We start from the raw sequence: 18,633 nt of genomic DNA, 5'->3' as shown, positions 1-18,633 counted from the left end.
GCTGATATATAAACATACTGAAGGGGGCGACTGGCCGGCTCAGTTGGTGGAGCATGGGACTCTTGATCTCCTGTGTTGTGAGTTGGATCCCTATGTTGGGTAGAGAGATTACTTAAAAATAAAATATTAAAAGAAAAAAAAAACCATACTGAAGATCCTTTCAGTATTTGTTTTCCTACTGAATGTCTGATATTTTGGTTGCTAGAAATTACTTGGCCACTTCTATGGCTCATGACTACATCTGTTAGTTTATGAAGTCAAAGCAATGAATCTATTATTTGGACTTAGCAACATGATTACAGCTGATTATGTACATGAAGTACAACATGTGTATATACATGTGTATATATGCATGATATATATGTGTATATATCATATAAATGTATCTATCTTATTGTGCGTATATATATATATCACATATATGTGTATATATAGTGTATATATATATGGAATATGTATACACATACATATATGGAATCATGATGGGATATCACTCATATGATTATATTAAGTTATATGGCAAAAGAAATTCACATATATAATAAAGGGCCCCAATCAGTTGGCTTTGAGTTCATCAAAAGGGAAATTATTTTGAGTTTGTCTGACTAATCCATTGAGGTTTTTAGCATTCTCCCACTGGCGTGGAAGAAAGTAAAGAGCCATGTTATAAGAGAAGGAGGCCACATAGTGGTCTAAGGGAGGCTCGAGGAGTCAAGAGCAGCCCCTGCTAACAGCCAACAATAAAGCAAGGACCTCAGACACATAGCTAGAATGATAGAAATTTTGCCAAGAAGTGGTGATCTTGCAAGGTAACCCCAAGCCTCAGGTGTGAGAGCAGCCCCAGAAGACACCTTGATTTCAGCCTGGTGATATCTTAAATAGAGGACACAGCTAATCCATGCTTTGCTACCCAAGCTGCCTTTTCTTCATTTCTAATGTGATAATGATGCCATACATTTATTGCAAGCTTGTAAAATGTAGGTCAAAATTTTTGATGTCATTTCAGGTTGCAGAAGAAGACTGTGTAAGTTCTCCATGTTATTAATGAACAAAAATGGCCTGATTCTCATTGTAAACACATTGCACCGAAGAAACAGACATTTAGTTACTGTGCAACATACCAGTATGTATTGACTATTAAAAAGCAATAAAGATAAGGGGCCCCTGGGTGGCTCAGTGGGTTAAGTGACCAACTTCGGCTCAGGTCATGATCTCACCGTTGGTGGGCCAATCCCTGTGTCGGTCTGTGTGTTGACAGCTCAGAGACTGGAACCTGCTTCAGATTCTGTGTCTCCCTGTCTCTCTGCTCCTCCCCCATTCGCACTCTGTCTCTCTCTATCAAAAATGAATAAACGTTAAGAAATTTTTTTTTAAAAAAAAGCAATACAGATAAGAGTCCTTATTAAAGGGCACCTGGCAGTACAGTCGGTTACGTGTCCAACCTTGGCCCAGCTCATTGTGTTCTGGTTTGCGAGTTCAAGCCCTGCATTAGGCTCTCTGCTGTCAGCACAGAGCCCACTTGGGATCCTTTTTCTCCCTCTCTCTCTGCCCCTCCCCTGCTGGTTCTCTCTCTCTCTCTGTCTCTCTCTGTCTCTCTCTCTCTCTCTCTCAAAATAAATAAACTTAGAAAAAGAATTGTATTAACAAAAAGAGTCCTTATTAGAAATCAAGATGAATAGACATTTTGAAACTTGAACTGAGCATTGAAGGAAGTTAATACCTTGCTGCAAAACAATCCATTAGCTTATTTCCAATATATAGAAATTATGTTGAATATATAACCAATAAAAACACGGGCTTGGAATATGATTTTCCATTTGCTCAGTCTTTTTCCTTTTCATAAAATTCCAGAAAATATGACCTAATCTATTATTATGATTGTTATAATACCAGGCAAATGAAAGAGAGACATTTCAAATGGAAATGGTCCTCAGCAGAAATAATGAGACATTGCAAACTTCAGACTGGATGTCCTTAGATAAATATTTATGGAGAGAATGTTATATGACCCCCGCTCCCGTAGTGTGGGAGACTAACTTAACGTTCACAAGACTTCAGTCTAACGATGAGTGGCAGAGTGTATTTTCCACCCCGTGAATAGGGGTATTTGCCATGAGACTCATTTTGACCAATGAATTCTGGGCCCCCACTAGCAATATGTCAGTTTGAGCCTAGACTTAACCAGCATCATGTGCCTCCTATCTTTGCTTCTGTTATCACCAAATGATTAATTTGACCTGGTAAATTTGTTTTCGGCGAAATGAGAGACATGGAACAAAACCTTCCTGAAGCCACTATCTGAAGATGAGTTTAATCAAAAGCAGCCTAGATCGGCCAAACACCAGCTGACCCATAGGGCCATAGCCTCTTGAGTTAGAGCCGTCTCAGCTAACCTGTGGCTATGAGAATGAATAATTGTTTTAAGTCACTAAGTTTTGGGTTGGTTTGTTACACAGCGTTATTGTAGATATCACTGGCTTTTCTAATTGTTTTTTTTCTCGCTCTAGCTACTCCTTGGAAGATCACTTTTTCATATATTACATCACAATTTGTTCAGGTATATGAAATAATGAAGATCTCTTATTTTGCCTATTTTCAAGTAGTATAATGCTTACAGAAAAGACAGTTATTTTCAGAAGTCCTTCGATAATAAATTAGAAGGTGCATGATTCTAGATTTCTCTGAATAAAAATTTCAGCCAAGAATCTGATTCTCCTCACTTTAGAATTCAGCTAATGTCTTCAATTGTGACAAATATAATCCGCTTTGCCACTAGTCAGTCCCGAGTCATCGAATGCTCCTCTCCCCATCTTGTTCTTTCTCAGCCACCTAAATCTCAACAATTTGAGTGGGAGAAAGAAAATGAAAAAAGTAAGGAATGTTATTTTTCCATAAATGCATTTATCTTCTAGATTATATTGCATATCCATGTTTATTTTCTTGTGATCTTAGATATTTTAAAAAGGGTTAATATCATCTGTGCCACTGGAACCTCATGGCAACAGGAGCTTAACATAGGCAATAAAGAGGCTGAGGGACATAAGTAAAATCATGGTAGGAGTAGAAGAAATTTGTATCTCTATTATCTATCTATCATCTATCTTCTCTCTATCATCTATCTATCTATCTATCTATCTATCTATCTATCTATCTATATCTATCATCTATCAATCTATCATCTATCTATTCATCTATCTATCATCTATCTTCTATCTATCTATCTATCTATCTATCATCTATCAATCTATCATCTATCTATTCATCTGTCTATCGATCTATCATCTAATCATTTTTCTATCATCATCTGTATTTATCTGTTTTGGTGGTGTATCATTATAATAACAGCTTCATCTATTATCCTCTGATTAAAACAAAATATGACTTTTATATCATCTTATATTTCACATAAGATATTTATCAGTTGGAATTAGATTACATAACAGCATTTCTCTTAAATGTAAAAATGTTATTTCTCTTTTAAATTCTAACTTTAATTTAGCCAACAGGTTCACCTTCTCACATGCTATTTCTACTCAACCTGAGTCCTTCATTACTTTTTTTTTTGTTACAGATTTTGGTTTTTATACTAAAAAAAGATTTTTGAGAATTTTAAAAACACACACACACACAAAGACAAAATAGAATAATAAGCACCTAGGTACCCACATTCAATCTAACAACATATGACTCACAGTTAGTCTGGTACTATCCATTCTCCAATTCGTTTCGTTCAGTTCCCATGTGACGAAGAAAATTCCAACTGTCATAGCATTTAAATAGAAGCACTTTCAATAGAAGGGATTTTACAATGTTCTTTTAAAGTGACCACTCATCTTTGTCGAGAAACAGAGAAAGCAAGCTAAAGCTCTTCAACTCCACCACCACCTAATACACATTCTGTAATTTAAAAACTGGAATAGCAACATTTTAGGCACAAGACAAAATATATCCCAAGTAGCCACAGCTATATACTTCTCTTTAGAGCATGCAGAACATCTCGCTTTTGAATTTTATCTGATTATATTAGCTTGATGTTGAATGTTAGCAATTCCGTTTCAAATAACGGTTGGGCAAAAACTGGGCTAGGTTATAAGTGACCTAAAGCTAGAAGCGTGAGAAGAGAAAAATATAAAAATATACACTGCATTTTATTTTAAAAGTTCTACTTGATAAATAAATTCAGTGGTGTTCTGGAGCCTCGATTACAATGAGTTGGCTAATTTTGTTCAGATATGATATTTAAATAGATGCAGGCATAGGAACTACATAAAAGTTGTTTCGTAAATGGTATTCATCATCTGAATTTAACTAGATAATTCCTTGTTTAGTTTCTTCTGGTCAAACATCTTCTTTTCTTTTAACAGCTTTATTGATATATAATTCTGATATTTCATATAAATGGAATTTTATATGTTGTGGCCACTTGCACCTGGCTTCTTTTTTTTACTTAGGACCATGTTTTTGTTTTTTTTTAATTTTTTAAAATTTAATTTAATTTAGAGAGAGAGAGAGCGGGAGAGAATGAGTGGGGGAAGGGTAGAGAGAGAGGGAGACACAGAATCTGAAGGAGGCTCCAGCCTCCGAGCACAGAAACTGATGCAGGACTCACACCCGCAAACCATGAGATCACGACCTGAGCCGAAGTGGGACGCTTAACCAACTGAGCCACCCAGGCGCCCCAACTTACCACTGTTTTTGAGGTTCATTCATGTTGTAGTGTGTATCAGTCAATCATTTCCTTTCCTGCCAAATAATATTTCATTGCATCCATATATCATATTTTATTTATCCTTTCAGTTAGTTAATGGCCATCTGAGTTCTTTCCACTTTTGGCTATTGTGACTAATGCTTCAATGAACATTGATATACAAGGTTTTGTGTCACCATGTTTTCCTTTCTCTTGGAATGGAATTGCTTGGCCTATCATAATTTTTGTTTAAATTTTTAGAAACAAACTATTTTCCAAAGCAGGTGCACCATTTTACAGTCTCATCAGTAATGTATGAGAGTTACAGTTTCTTCACCAACCTTGTTGTTATTCTGTCTTTTTGATTATAGCCATCATAATGTCTGTGAAGTGATATCTCATCATGGTTCTGATTGTCATTCCCCTAATGACTAATGATGTTGAGTGTCTTTTCATATGCCTATCTCTGATTTGTGTATCTTATCTTCGGATAAATCAAAGGAGAACTTTATATACTCTGGATAAAAGTCTTCATCAGATATATGATTTACAAATATTTTATCCCGTTCTGTGAGTTCCCTTGTCATTTGGTAAAATAGTATTGTCTGTAACACAAAAGTTTACTATTTTGATTGAGTCCAGTCAAGCTTTTTTTTTTTTTTTTTTTTTTTTTGTCAATTGTCTTTTTTTGGCTTATTTAGGAGACCATTGACTAATCTAAAGTCATGAAGATTAACTCCTAAGTTTTGTTTTTTTCTTCCTCTAAAAGTTTTATAAGTTTGGCTCTTACTTTTAGATTGATAATCTACCTGGGTTAACATTGTTTATGCTGTGAAGTATGGTTAATCTTCATTCTTTCAAGTGTGGATATCCAGTGTGGGTATCCAGTTTTCCTAACACCATACTTGTTCATGTAAATGGAATTTTATATGTTGTGGCCACTTGCACCTGGCTTATTTTTTTAGTTACTTTTTTTTAACTTTTTTTTACTTCATGTGGTCAATCAATTAACCATAAATTTAAGTGCTTATTTCTGTACTCACAATTTTATTCCATTGACCTGTAAGTCTATCTTTTTGCCAGTACTATACTGTACTGATTACTGTAGGTTTGTACTAAAACTTGAATTGGGGAAATGTGAGTCCTCCAGATTTGTTTTTTCTTTTTCAAGATTTTTTTTTTTCTTCTGGATCCTTGAAATTCCATATGAATTTTAGGATTAGTGAAATAATTTTTGCAAAAGGGACAGTGGGCATTGAGATTGGAATTGCATTGAACCTATAGATAAATTTGGAGCTCATTGCCCTTTTAACAATTTTTAGTCTTCTCCAATCCATAAAAATGGAACATCTTTCCATTTGTTTAGGTCTTCTTTAATGTATCCCAACATGCTTTATTTTTCTCCATGTACATGTATTTCCTTTATTTTGTTAAACTTATTCCTGGGTATTTTATTATTTTTGATGCTATTTTATTTTTTTTTTCATGTTTTTATTTATTTTTGAGACAGAGAGAGACAGAGCATGAATGGGGGAGGGGCAGAGAGAGAGGGAGACACAGAATCGGAAGCAGGCTCCAGGCTCTGAGCCATCAGCCCAGAGCCCGACGCGGGGCTCGAACTCACGGACCGCGAGATCGTGACCTGAGCTGAAGTCGGACGCTTAACCGACTGAGCCACCCAGGCGCCCCGATGCTATTTTAAATGTAATTGTTTTCATAAATATGTTTTCAGGTTGTTCTTCGATAGTTTAGGGAATATAACTGTTTCTTGTTTTTGTTTTTAAGTTTATTTATTTACTTTGAGACAGAGAGTGAACCAGCACAAGTTGGGGAGGGACAGAGAAAAAGGGAGAGAGACAATCCTAAGCAGGATCCACACTGTCAACACAGAACCTGATGAGGAACTTGATCCCATAAACCATGAGATTAAGATCTGAGCTGAAGTCAAGAGTTGGATGCTTAATCGGCTGAGCCACCCAGGTGTTGCCAATTGATTTTCCTACATTAATCTTGTATTCTGCAACCGTAGTGAATTTTTTCATTAGCTCTAGTAATTTTGTTTTTTGTATATAGGTTTATTGGAATTTTTTAATATACAAGATTATGTCATCTGCAAATAAATATAGTTTTACCTCTTCCCTCCCAACTTAGAAACCTTTGATTTTATTTCCTTGCCTAATTGCCTTATGTATAGAAGCTGCAAGAGTGGATGTTCTGTCTCATTCCTGATCTTATAGGGAAAGTTTTTAGTCTTTCACCATTATGATCTTAATAAAAGTTTCATCACGTTGAGGAAGTTTCCATCTATTCCTAGTTCGCTGGGTGTTTTTATCATAAAAGAGTGTTAGAGTTTGTCAATATTTTCTTTGTGTCTATTGAGATAATTGTGTACATTGTTTCCCTTTGTTTTATTAATATGACATATTACATTGATTTATTTTTGTATGACTTATGTTCCTTGTATACATTCTACTTGGTTATGGTGTACAATCTTTAATATACCACAATATCCAATTTTTCTAGAATTTTGTGAGGATTGGTGTGTCTATATTTATAAGAGGTAGCAATCTGTAGTTTTCTCGTGGTGCCTTTATCTGTTTTTGTTATCAGAGTAATATTGGCCACATAGAATTCATTGAGAACTGTTTCTTTCTCTTCTATTTTTTGGAACAGTTTGTGAAGGATTGGTGTTAATTCTTTACATATCCAGTAGAATTTACAAATTCACCAATGATGAATTTGTAAGAGAAGAGGCCTTGGGCTTTTCTTTTAGGAAATTTTGTTGTTGTTTATGAATTAAATGTTCTTACTTATTATGTTTATGTAGATTTTCTATTTCTTCTTGAGTCAGTTTCAGTAGTTTGTCTTTTTACAGATTTGTCCATTTTGTTTAGGTTATCTACTTTGTTGGCCAACAGTTACTCGTGGTATTGACTAATTATCTATTTATTTCTGTGAGATCAGCAGTAATGTTTCCCCTTTCATTTCTTATTTTATTAATTTGAGTCTTCTTTTTACCTTCATCATTCAAACTAAATTCATCAGTTTTGTTAACTTTTTGAAGTAAATAACTGGTTTTATTGATTTTCTCTATTTTCCCCATCCCCTATTTTATTTATCTGCCCTCTAATCTTTTGTATTTCCTCACTTCTGTTTGTTTTAGGTTTAGTTTACTTTTACTTTTCTAGTTTTGATAAACTTAGTGGAAGTTTATTCATTTGTGAAATCTCTTCTTTTTAAATGTAGGTGCTTATAAATCAAAATTTTCTTCTGAGCACTGATTTCCTGCATCCTATAAGTTTTGATATGTGTGTTTTTGTTAATTTTTTAAAATATCTATTTATTTTTGGGAGAGAGAGAGAGAGAGAGACAGAGTGTGAGTGGGGAGGGGCAGAGAGAGAGGGAGACACAGAATTTGAAGCAGGCTCCAAGATCTCACCTATCAGCACAGAGCTGATGTGGGGCTTGAACCACAAACCTTGGGGTTTGTGACCTGAGCTGAAGTAGGATACTTAACTGACTGAGCCACCCAGGTGCCCTGGGATGTGTGTTTTAACTTCCTTTCATGTCAAATTATTTTCTAATTTTATTTGTGAATTCTTTCACCCCTTGAGCATTTATGAGCATATTGTTTAATTTCCATGTAATTGAGAATTTCCAAAATTTCTTTACATTATTGGCTTCTCATTTGAGTCTACTAATTTATGCTATTTATTTCTACTTTTGATTCCTGAGTATTATATAAGCCCTTTTAAGTTTATTGAGACTTGTTTTATGGCCTCGAATATGTTTTATCTTGAGGAATGTTCCATGTGTGTATTCTGTGCAGTTGAATAGAGTGTCCTCTAGATGTCTGTTCATTCTGGTTGATTAGTAGCATTGTTCACATCTATTTCTTCATTGATCGTCCACCTAACTGTTCTATTTATTACTGAAAGTGTAATGGAGATGTTGCCAACTGTTACTAAATGGGCTGTTTCTCCCAGCAATTCAGTCAGTTTTGCTTCATGTATTTTGGGCCTATTTTTAGGTGAATGTATTTTTATAATTGTTACGTCTTCCGAATGGACTGACTCTTTTATAAATACCATTATTTTCATACCTTCTTTTAATCCTTTAAGCATGATTTCTGTTAGTTCTTTGAATATATGTGTTATATAATGCCTGAAGTCTTTGTCTGCCAACTCCAGCATCTCGTTCCCTTCAAAGCAGTTTCTAATGCCTTTTCTCCTGTGGATGGGTCATACTTTTCTGCTTTTTTTTTTTTTTCTGAATCATAATTTTTGTTGAAACTTGATCATGTTAGGAATTATGCTAAGAAACTCTGGAGGTAGACCTCCCACTTCTACCAGAGTTTGCTGTTGCGCTTTGCTTGATCATTTGTTTACTTGTTTAGTGACTTGGCTAAACGAATCCTCTGAACTCTTTTCCTCACAAAATGTGCCATCTCTAGATATTCCTGCTCAAGTTCTCATCCTTTGTTTTTATCTTTTAATTTAGCTACCTCAGCATTGCCTGTGTCAGTGTAATCTATCTAGTGATCAAAGGTTGTTCTTAAGCCAACTTAAGCAGGTACTTACCTATTAGCATCATCTATAAATACATAGATGGCTTGTAAGCTAAGTTGCAGTGAGTTTATGTGTTTATTTATGCTTCTGATTTAGCCAGGGACTTTTAGGTTGGGTGTTCACTCTCTGATCTCTCTCGAGAAGTTGGATCTGGATCACACATACAGTTTCCTAGAACGCCAGACGCGTGTAATTTTATTTTTGAACTTGGTTTTCTAGGAGTTACCTGTGAACCACAGTAGTTTATTGAGCCAGTGTTTGGTTGGAGGTTGCAATTAAGCCCTTTTTGTCCTTGAAGCTTCTGCCCTGTGTTTATGGGTCTACGTGCAGTTGGGTAATGCTTTCAAGTCTGTGCGTGACCAGCTGTGATTCTTCCTGAGTAGGTGCAGCTTACCAAAGGTGTGCAGTCTTCCTGACTCCCAGGGTGAACTGGTATCCCAGGAAGGCTCTTCTTTTCTTTTCTTTTTTTAATATGAAATTTATTGTCAAATTGGTTTCCATACAACACGCAGTGCTCATCTCAAAAGGTGAGGAAGGCTCTTCTTAGATATGTCCTTTCATGGTTCTCTCTATTAAACTTCTGCTATTTTGCCATTTTCCTGGTATTGAGAAGCAGTTTCTTCTTAATTGCTTTCCATAAAGAACTCTAGTTTCCAACAATGCCCTGAAACATGTGTATCTCTGTTTTAATAAGATCAGTCCTGGGGCACCTGGGTGGCTCAGTTGGTTGGGCATCCAACTTCGGCTCAGGTCATGATCTCACGGTTCATCAGTTCGAGCCCCGCGTTGGGCTCTGTGCTGACAGCTCATAGCCTGGTTCGGATTCTGTGTCTCCTTCTCTCTCTTCCCCTTCCCTCGGTCTCTTCGTCTTAAAAATAAATAAAACATTAATAAATAAATAAATAAATAAATAAATAAATAAATAAGATCAGTCCGCTCGGGCAAAGTCCTGGAGGCTTTTATTCCTAAAGACATGCTTACACCCTGGGCAAAATCCTTGGGCTCCTGTCTGGAGCTGGGGACCACACCAGAACCTACTTTTCCTAGACTGACACCCTTATTACCTGAAGGCTGCTGAGAAAAAATGTCTGCCTTTTCCACTTGGAATCTTCACCCTGAGAGACAGCTGAGGTATGAGTGATCAGAGCCTAAGGGTTATTGCCCTGCAGCTACTGAGATAGTTTCCACCCTATGATTGGAGATGAGTAAAAGGGGAACCATGTTTGGGGGCTGGATACAGCAGGAAGGTAGGGGAACAGTGCTCCTCCTGGTATGAAACTGTAATCCTAAACTTGGAGCTTTGGCTGTACGTGACCTGGGTAGATCTTCTGTAACATGGAACTGGCCTCGGAGCATATTGAAGAATATATTATTTATTTCACCATTCTTACAAAGACTTAGTAGATTTCCTTGAATGAATGCTTCTCTATTTGGACAATTTGAACTTTGAGTGTTGTTTTAAAAAATCTTCACCATTTAAATTGCTGTTTCGGTGGGTAGAGGGTCTACCAAGTTCCTTATTCAGAAATCTCATCTTCTGAATGTCTTTTTTTTTTTTTAACATGTTGATAAAGAGACTTATGGTTTAGCCATTTTCTCCATTGCTCTCCTAACTACATCCCTTACATGCACCAACACCACCTGAAGTCAGCCGTGCATATTCCTTCCATGACCTACCCGGAAAGCTGAATCTTTACACATAGCATTCAATCTCTTGCCTGAGCCCATCACATATGATCCGGAGGAATCTCTCTCCTTCTCCTGGTCTTAACTGTTGTATACTTCGACCAATCCAAACACAGCTATGTGGACTGCACAGCCTCCACTATTTTCTTGATTACCTTTTGATTTAGGCATAACATTGAAAATCACCACGTTAAACATTCCAAGCATATAAGCTCTCACATAAATTTACCACTTTCCCTAACTGTCTAACCTAAAAAAAACAAGAACAGCTATTCAAAGCCTTTAAGTTGCTCTATACATCTGTTTCTCTTCCATACTTAAAGTGCCACTGTATTCTGAATTGCTCACTTAAAATAAACTGTTCACATATTTTTCCTCTCTTCTATCTGTCAGCGTTTTAAAAGGTTAATGGCATATTATTCTCTCTTTAAACTATCATTACATATTCACTCTCTCTACAAATTCTTCCAGGTACTCCATTTTCTATTAGCTGCCTTTGAGAATATGTCCGTGTCTTCATAAGATGGTGAGTATATTTCATATATTTAATCTCTTAAACTTTTGTCTTATAATTTTAAAAATCTATATTTTTCCTTAAGATTTTTAACATTCCAGGAATATGATTATCTCTATACTTTTTTGTTGGCTAACATATATTGATTGTTTAATTTTAGTAGAGTATTTAAGTAGGGCATACGGGGGAAAATAATAGAAAGCCAGGCTGTGCTATGTCTCAGAAATCGTTTGCTTTCTAATCTCTGGAAACTCCGTTACATAAGGAAAATAAATTAGTATAATGCCATTAAGAGGTCTGAATTCTCGTCCCAGAAAAGCTTACTTCAAACTTAATTAACATTTTTTGGAAGACTCTTGCATGCATTTCATCTAGTTTTCTGGCTTTGGGCAAGTTGCTTAATGTCATCTAGCCTATATTTCCACATCTACAAAATAATTAAAAAAAATCTGGACACCATGAATTCTAAAGACCTCCTCTGTGCTAAAATTCTCTCCTTTCAGTACCCGAGAAACTCTCCAATTATGGTTGACCGTAATTGACTTGCTGATGTCAGAACCTGGCTTGGTTGATAGTGGGATGGCTGTCACTGCAAAATCCCATCCCTGTGGTTGAGTGCCCTTGGGAGTAGGGCCATATTTGGAGACCTCCTGTATGAGTTGCTCATAAATGGCTATCCCACCCCTTAGGAAAAGTAGGACTCAATTGTCAGCAATTCCCTCTTAATATGTAAGCCAATTCCATGTTTGCAAGAATTCCAGAAAATTGAAATTAAGTTCAGAGAAGGCATATTCTATACTATTCAAAGAGATTTTTAATATACTTTCAAACTTTTAATATATCACAATTTGCTTATCTTACCCCACCCCTTATTTCCACCACACACAACCTTTTTTGTATGTCCAAGGCTGCGTTATCCAGTTTGAAATTGAGAGTAAAGGGGGTGGTCGAGGGGCCTGGAGCCAAAAGCAACACTGAAACTAATAAGAAATCCTAATTTGTCAAGTCAATGTAACCGTTTGCCAAACAATGTTTTAAATGATTTAAATATCCCAGTGTGTATTATAGACCAGTTCCCAAGTTATGCTAACCTACACACTGACAAGTTATGTGGATTTTCATGTACTAATTTACAAACTCCCTAAGAAAGAACTAAAGAGTGTATGTATCTTTTCATTCTTTACAAGGAAGTTGTAGAATGATTTTCTTGACAACACACATGATTTGGTAACCACATCAAGCCAAAACATATCTACCGTATTAGTCTCTCTATCAGGTTACATTGAAAATGTTCTCCTTATAACACTCAATAAACAGTCTCATATGTGCACCATAAACCTTTGTTATATGTGCCAGGCTGAGAAAGAGCAGAGGAGCTCTGTGGAAGGTCTTTTAGTCCCAGGTCATTTGCTCATGGTTCAGCTGGAGGATGAACATCCGTGTTCGGGAGGGGGATTAATGAATTAAACAATGTTATTTGCCCAGGAGAGTCATAGTGTTGTATGCCAGTTTGAGCTACAAGGTGAAAGACCAGAAATTACAACCGGCAGCCTCATTTGAGTAGGTAATGAGTGAGCTGTGTATGGTTCATTACTCATTGTGATAGGGATTGGTTATGATATGTAAGCTGTTTTATTAGGTGTCAATCTTATGGGACTCAGAGACACTTTTTAAGAGAGGACCTCTATTTTGACTTGTCCTGCACTTTTTCAGAAATAATAGGTATAACCATCACGTAGGTTTGGAATGAGACCTCTGTTGAAGGCACAAAAGCTGAATTAACCAGAAGTTGAGATCTTCTTGACCAATTTGACAACACCTTCTATGGATATGGTGATGTTCGTTGACCTCTTAAGCTGGACCATAATATATACGTGGGGAAATGAGATACCCGCAAAATTTTGTCTTGGAATAATAAGATCTGAAATATAGTCTATTTTTAGTGGAATTATAACTAGTGAAGACATGGCCTGCCTCCATTCAACAAATATTTTTAAGCACCATTTTATTTCATCATTGAAATATATGTCCAATATAGTCATATATAATAATATTTATATACATATATATCATAACATGATGTAGGCAGAAATATATACATATTTCTATATACAAATATATATGGAGAATATATACATATGTATATACATATATATATATATATATAGAGAGAGAGAGAGAGAGAGAGAGAGAATCAATTAATTTTTGGAGGCAAATAATAACTTTTAGAAGCATAAAACTGGGATGAACATTGAAAAGGATAGCATGGAGGAAACATTGATATGCCGAGAAAATTCAGATAAAAGCTGGTGGTGAGAAAAATAAACTAAGCATGGTGTGGTGGTGGAAGAGAAGAGAAGCCTCAAGCTAGAGGAGAAAATGATAACCTAAAAGATGTTATTGAGTTTTCCAGCCTCTGAGAAGTATAGAATGCCCTGAAAATTCTCTCAAGTCTATCAACCACCCAATAAAAATATCTTGATTAAATTTTTATTTTTCACCTTGGAACGAAGAAAGTTCAGAATTGGTACGTGTCCCCGAGGCATCCTGTCTGCAGTATCTGCAAGGTCAGAAAATAATTGATTTATTCAACTGTTTTGTGAGTATAGTTACAGGGAATTCTAAAATGAAGGTATGTTTTGTTGTTTATATCTTAAGGCAACTATATTTACACAAGGAAAATGACGAATGTCACATTGAGGTAATATAAAGTGAAAGTCCAGAATAAAGCATGGGGGCCATGGCATTGGAATCAGGCGTCAACAAGCTATAAGATGTTGGAACACGGCACATATCATCCTAAGCAGGAAGATTTGAGGACTTTAATAAAAGTACCAAAATGATAGTCACAGCAGTGGAAATGGAAGTACAGCAACCAGGTTAAGACATGATCAAGGAGAGGGCGGGGCAGGGGGTCTACCTGAGTGTTGGTCATCCAGAATTACTAGACATTTCCATTAATGGAAAGCTGACTGTGATAGTTCTAGTTAGTGATGTTTCTTCTGGTATTAAGCATGACTCTCCCTCCATAAAACATATCCATGAGTCTTTACTATGCTTTCTGGAATTATAGTGAATAAATAATGCCTTCTTCAAAAATTCATAAATAGATTTTGTTGTGTGTTTCAAATATGGACTCAGTGAACTTCCTTTCAATTTTGTCCCTCTATTTTCTGCCTCGCTCTCCTCTTCTAATCTAAGTGATCTCTCACAATCTACCAGACATTCATGTATCCCACATCTTCCTGATCTCTGAATTCATCTTCTCTCTACCATAGAAGAGGATTTGATTATATCCATTACACTTGCAATGAATGTTGATTCTAGTTGAACAAGGATTTGAAAGCGATAATAATCCATGTCTCTATATTCCTCAGACTCTATTTTTGTTACTTGTGGAGTCAATGCAATGAGAAACTCTAAGATGTTTCTTCCATTTTGTAATTTTAACTATCTCCAAGAGTGGAATATCAGTATAGAATGGGCAGGTATGTTCAAAGCCAGAAACCTCCACCAAAGAGGTCTTTGTCAGAGCTGGCTGATAGTTAACACAAACAACCTCAACATCTTAATAGCTTAAGAAAAAAAAACTTTTAAAATTTTTTAAGTTGTTTCTTGTTCAGGACACAAGTCTAGTACGATTGGGGTTGGGGGGTGGGGCGGGGGATATGATATTCCAGTAGGTCATTCAAGAGCCCGGGAGTTTTCATCACTTCCTTTATCAGCTTCTAGTGCTTTATAATTCTTTATAATTTTCACTGTATCTAGACCAAAAACAGTTTTTCTGAGTGTTATTCATCATTTTTATCCACATTCCATTGCCAAGAACTCAGTAACACATCCTCACTTTTCCAGAAAAAAGAAGAGATCAGGAAATAATTTGGCTGTGTGTCTAGGAAAAAGACAAATGAGTTTGTAGACTGCTCCAGCTACTCATATATTGGTGTATTCAGATAGGCTGGACAGCAACAGAGGTGGAAGCAAAGGAAAACCATATAAGCGGGCTTTTGATCCAGAACCAGTGATTTATAGATAAGAGCACATTTACACTATGTTATTACGATATTGGTGAAATTAAAGAAGAAATGACATATACACCGATAAGCTGCCCTGTTTTGAACTACTCGATCCACACCTGTGACTATACTGACACACAGTAGGACATCACAAAAAGTTGTTCAGTGAATTGGCGTATAGTACACAGCGAACAAAATTAAAATAAAGACCTATGCGGACTGGCTATGACAAAGAAATGTTAGTTGACATTTATGTGTATAACTTACCTTTATGTCGAATTAACACATAAACACTAAAGATGAAGGGTTTGATTATACATGACACAAGTTAACATACTCTAAAGTTGATTTGATTTCAACGGTAAACCTTTTCAAAATGTACTCAGTCTTTTGCCTTGATTGTCTATAAAGTCCTCCGGATTGGAGAGTGTAGTGGACAAAACAGCAAAGTCAGAAGAGATTTAAGTAAGTTTGTTCCACAGAATGTGCCTTGGAGCTGATTGTTCTCTACCTACCAATCACAGAACAACATTATGTGAGGAGGAGAAGGAAGGGAAAAAAAATGACCAATTCAGCTGCTAACATTTTGCTGAAGGCTGGTCTTGGTGCCTCTATTTCAGATGTTCTGTACATATGGTCAGGACTTGATGTCAACGTAGTCCTCCAAAACCTGGCACGGTCTAGGGTCCATAGCATAAGAATGCTTTTAAAGGAGTGAGCTCTTCCTGTAGGAAAATATCCTGGAAATTTACCAGCTTCACATCTTTTCATCTCCAAAAACACAGTCTGTTTCATTCTGGCTCAATCAAAAAGTTTGAGTACTGGCTTTAATTTTCTTTTTCAAGACAGTTATCGTAACGTTATGAGGGGAATAGGGTAAGAGAACTAAGACATTTGCAAAAGCTGAGAAGGTTAAGTTACAAACTAGAGTGCGTGTGTCAAAGATCATATTTTGTATATGTTCAAACTATTCTTTGTCACAAAATATTCGTGTGTAATGGCAAACAAAATGTTGTATTTTGTATATATGAAATATATGCATATATTCATTAGTTTGAACAAGATGAAATTAATGGCATTTGTTTTTTTAATATATAAAAATGATAATTTCATATGATTCGCTCCAACACACACACATACACATAGACACGCACACCCATTATTCTCTCACAACAGTATCTTTTCATCAGCAGTGGCCCAGCCAGATGGATTCATTCAACTCAAATTAGTGGTAAAGAAAGACAGACTCTTAAAATTGCATTAATTTTATGCTGACAGAACTCTTTTGAAGAGCATTTTTCCGCTGAGCTTGTGTGAGAACCAAATTCTGTGTCCATAAGCTATTCCTGACTAGTTATATGTTTTTGGATTTTTTCCCCTGCTGTCTATGTCTAAGTGACCCCAAAATACCACTAATGATGCAGTAAATTTATCCAAAAATTTTCGTAATAACCACTATTTGTTTGGAGATTTGTGACAGATTTTCAGGAGAAAAATCTTTTACAGTTGTTAAGTAATGCCACAATCTTGCCCAGTAATTTCAGAGGCATTTTAGACACACCTCCCAGTTAAATTGTAAGGTAAGAAAAAGTAAGAGAGTAAGTCTCAGCTACCAGAGGGAATGTTGTTTTCGTACTTGAATATACTGATTTACTGCTTTGAAGAAAATGTTTCTGTGGAGAGTTTCCTTAACAAAATATCTCATAAGGTTTCTAGGGCTAATAGAAGATGCCAATTTTAAAACAAGATGTTTGCAATACCTTTCTTCCCCAGATATACAGTTTCTGCTGAAGTATCTGCTACAGATTCAATGTTTGCATTTCCAAAATTCATGTTGAAGCCTGAATCTCCCATGTGACAGTATTTGGAGGTGTGGTCTTTGAGAGGTAATTAGGCCATAGGGGTGGAACGTTCATGAATGGAATTAGTGAATTTATAAGAAGAGACATGACGTAGATCATCTCTCCTTTCCAAGTGAGGATATATCAAGAAGGCGGTCACCATGCAAACCAGGAAGAGAGCTCTCGCCAGATGCCACATGAACTGGAGTCTTTGTTTTAGACTTTCCATCCTCCAGAACTGTGAAAAATGATGTCTGTTTAAGCTACCCAGTCCCTGGTATTCTGTTATAGTAGCCTAAACTAAGGAAATATCCCTTCAAATTTTATTTACCCTCAGCAACTTAAAATCAGGAACACAGTCACCACTCAGAGATCATATGTACAAACCTAATAGATGAATCACTGAATGAAATCATGGAAGACGGACGATTGATTCACTTCCTCAGGACTGATGGTGTCACCTTCATTATATTCAATTGTTTTGTTCAGTCTGGGAAGATACATAGTGAAAAATGCGTTCCACCAAAAGAACAAAGTTAAAGCAACCCGATATTAAGAATCATAAAGTCCTAATGCTTCCTTTTCTTTCTCATTACTTTTTCTAAATATTTTTACCAATAACTTTTCCCCTACTATGTTAATTTGGTAAATTTGGGGTGTAATTGTCAATGCGTATTATGAACTCATTGCAGTCAATGGCTCCACTTGTTACCATTCTGAAGTTCCTGACCTGACACAGTGCACTCTTAAACCCGGATTTTGGAATAGATCTGACACGTAAGTGGAAACTTGAAAAACTGAGCATTCTAAAGCATGTGTGAACTTGTTCTATTCTGTGCTCCAGACCTTTAAACATCCCTGGTATGCATACTGAACTTTATTATCCCTTTCTCCCTCTACGTTTTCCAGCCAATCGGCCAACTTTGATGAAATGAAATCTCTATGTTATGCCACACCCAAGTAACTGAAGATATTTGGGTAACAATGTATTATATGAACTTCATTTTAAAATTGTATCTACAAATCTCAAATGGGTCTTCAACAATGTCAAGCAATCCTACTAAAATTTTCTGATCAAATGGCTCTCTCAATCATTGAGACGATTATTTTACATTTTCTTTTATGGGATCTTCTTAAAATTTCAACACTTTATTTCATTATTGACAAAACAGAAGCAGCAGAAGAAAAATATCTCATACCCCTGCCACTAAATCAACTAGCCTGTAATTATCTGACCTGGCACAGTTTGATATTTCCTCTATAACAATAGATAAACTATTCCTTTTTGCTAGTAGAAACCATCTATATTTGAGATTCATAT

Source organism: Panthera pardus, unplaced genomic scaffold, assembly GCF_024362965.1.
Source record: "Panthera pardus isolate Hobbes unplaced genomic scaffold, ASM2436296v1 HiC_scaffold_24, whole genome shotgun sequence".
Taxonomy (NCBI): domain Eukaryota; kingdom Metazoa; phylum Chordata; class Mammalia; order Carnivora; family Felidae; genus Panthera; species Panthera pardus.
The sequence above is the reverse complement of the archived record's forward strand: the minus strand, read 5'-3'. Positions refer to the sequence as shown.